Source organism: Tachyglossus aculeatus, chromosome X1 (genome assembly GCF_015852505.1).
Source record: "Tachyglossus aculeatus isolate mTacAcu1 chromosome X1, mTacAcu1.pri, whole genome shotgun sequence".
Taxonomy (NCBI): domain Eukaryota; kingdom Metazoa; phylum Chordata; class Mammalia; order Monotremata; family Tachyglossidae; genus Tachyglossus; species Tachyglossus aculeatus.
The window spans coordinates 50,027,436-50,030,753 of record NC_052101.1 but is presented as its reverse complement, the minus strand read 5'-3'; positions in this window follow the sequence as shown (position 1 = coordinate 50,030,753).

Here is a 3,318-nt window from a genome sequence, read left to right as displayed (position 1 = left end):
TCTACCTCTGGTCCTTGGCTGAACCATCACAACCACAATTCAGTGAATATACCTGAAGGAGTAATCCGCTTTTACATAAGATCCTGATATTTTGCAAGGTAAACATGAGTGACACACCCAAAACACATTAAAAAGAAGATGAGGGTAGAAGAGTGTCTGTGCTGCATGAGGTACACTGAAATATGCTCTTTCCTGGCCCCAGCTGCACACCAACTCTAATTAGTTAGCCTGCAATGCCTGCTGCTGGGCACAGTGTAATCAGTGTGGCCTTGTGGATGAAGCATCAATCTGGGAGTCAGAAGGACCTGGGTTCTAATCCCAGCTCTGCCACTTGTCTGCTGTGTCACCTTGGGCAAATCATTTCACTTTTCTGGGCCTCAGTTACCTCACCTGTAAAATGGTAATTAAGATTGCGAGCCCCATGTGGGACATGGATTGTGTCCAACTTGATTATCTTGAATCTACCCTAGTGCTTAGTAAGTGCCTGGCACATAGTAAGCACTTAAATACAGTGGAAAAAAAAAAGTATGGATAACAGCACAAAGAGCTTGGCCTAGTGTACGGACCTGGGACTCAAAGGCAGAAAGAGGCAAATATAACCATCCCATTTTACAGATAAAGAAACCAAGTTCCAGAACAGTGAAGCGACTTGCCCAGGGTCATACAGCAGGCCCGTGGCAGAGTTGGAACTGAAAGACAGGTCTCTTGACTCCCAGTCCAATGTTCTTCCCACAAGGCCACACTGCAGAGCCTCTGACAACCATGGCAGGGGTAGGGGCAGGAGATAATGTGGGGTGAGAAGCAGTGTGGCTTAGTGGAAAGAGCACGGGCTTGGGAGTCAGAGGTCGTGGATTCTAATCCCAGCTCCGCCACTTGTCAGCTGTGTGACTTTGGGCAAGTCACAACTTCTCTGTGCCTCAGTTACCTCATCTGTAAAATGGGAGTGAAGACTGTGAGCCCCATGAGAGACAACCTGATTACCTTGTATCTACCCTAGTGCTTAGAACAGTGCTTGGCACATAGTGAGCGCTTAACAAATACCAACATTATTACTATTATTATTATTATTGGAAGTTTTGGGCACAATGTTTCTTCTACTGTGCTGCCTCTAGTCAGAGTAACCATAGAATCGTGCCCAAGCTGGATGGGGGAGCTATGGTCCTCTCGCCAATTTTCTCCATAGTAGCTTGCTGTCTTGGCCTCACACATTTGCAGGTTCCCGCTGGGCCCATTTACCTCATAGGATGCCCAGGGAGGGTTTTTTTTTTTTTGAGTCAGAAACCTTTCCCACAGATGGCCTAGTTCAAAACCAGGACCCTGCTCTCTGTACTCCCAGAGCCTGGCTCTGCTCGCTACACCGCAGCAATGCTCAAAGAAGTTGGTAATGGGAAAGGAAAACATCCATTTTATGGGGATGCAGGCCTCCCCGACAGGGGCCACACTGGCCCCCCCCCCCCCGAGCATTCCTGATGCCAGAGATGGCCTGAGTCTTCTTGACCCACTGGCCGGAGCTAACTCCCAGAAGAGGATCGGGGTGGCAGCAATAGCCAGTAGCGCCCTTTAGAAAGGGATCTGGCGCAGTCAGCTCACCTTAGAGCTCGGCTGCCTCTTCAGCAACAGGAATAGTGACCCGCCAACCCCTTGGGCTTCAGCTGGTCCACACACCCGGGCACTGCCTATCTCCTGGGTACTCAGTCAAGCTCCTGCCAGCCACTGATTGGGGGCTCTCCCGTACAGTGCCCAGGAAGCTATTTATTCATTCAATCGTACTTACTGAGAACTTACTGTGTGCAGAGCACTGTACTAAGCACTTACCAAGCAGCAGAGTCCACCTTGGACCCGGAAGGGAATTCATCCCTTTCTACCAACTAGGAGGGGCTTGGAATTCCAGTGCTGGGCTGGCGGAGCAAGGGGAGGAGAGGGGAAATCACCAGCCTGGGGTTTGGAGGGAGCTGGGAGGGCAGAGCCTTCAGGATAGGGTCCTGCGACCTCCCCTGGCCCCAAAGTTGAGGCCAGCATTTTCCTACCTGGTCACGTTTCGGGAGCCAAATCTTATATTGTACTCCCTCAAGAGCTTAGTACAGTGCTCTACACATAGTGAATGCTCAGTATGATTGACTGACAAGTTTCTTCCAGCTCCCCCTGGATTTGCTCTTGGCTCTGCCGCACATAGGCGGAGGAGGCTGGGAAATCCACCACTGTCCCACTGAGCTGGAAAGTCCCCCCAGTAGTAACCCCTCTATATCCCACCAAGGATGCCCTTCCACCCCACGGAGTAGCCACAACAGTTCTTCCTCTCTGAGAGGAAGGTGGGTATGGGTGAAGGATCCTGTCCATTGAGAGCCCCAAAGCTAGTCCCCCCCCAGGCTTCCTCTTGATGCGGGTGGGGTTTGGGAGCCTCTACATGGTGTTGAGGAGGAGGAAGAACAGGAAGCAGTAAGTACTGGCTGCTTAATATGTGTTCAGGGCACTGATCTAAGTGTTTAGGAGAGTACAATTGAGGTAAAAGGGAGTTTCTGTCCTTAAGCATATATGATCTAACAGGGGAGAGAGATGCAGAAAAAAATATTAATGGGAAGTAAAAGAGAACGGGAAAAAGGACAGGAGGTATAATCAGGGAAGTCTTCAGGCCGAAGGTGGAATTTCATTAAGGTTTTAAAGGGAAGGGATGTGGCTTAGCAAATGGGTGAGTAGTTCAGCTGGTACAGTGATCCCCAGTAGAGTGCTCTGCACATAGCAGATGCCCAATACAGTAATAATTATAGTAATTGTGGTATTTGTTAAGCATTTACTATGTGCCAGGCACTGTACTAAGCAATGGAAATAGACACCCAGTACAGCATTCGGCACACAGTTGGTGTCCAAAGATATTCAAGTACTATTGATTTTTCCCTTTTCATCCCACTCTTCCCAGTCCCACCATCCATTACAACTTCTCAAGTACATATTTCTAAATTTATGTACAGATTTTGTTCTGTCTGCAAGTCAGATCTGCCACTGGGCTATTCTGTCTGCTGCAGTAAGAAGCATTCTAGGCGAAAGGCAGATTTCAGCACTACCCAGCCACCAGTGTGGTCTTGCAGTTAGTTGGCTGTGGTCTCTACCCACATCCAGTAAAACATCAGAAAAGGCAGGCCTGAGGCTCACCTGCCAATTTTGGCAAGAAATTCCATCATCATCATCATTATGCTGAGCACTGTGTTATGCACTCAGCCTTCAGAGATTGAACTGAGGACTTAGCCTCTTTTCCCCAAGTCAAAGTCTCACTTATGGGAATACTTGGCCATTGCAAAGGCAGATTCACAGCCAAGATAAGGG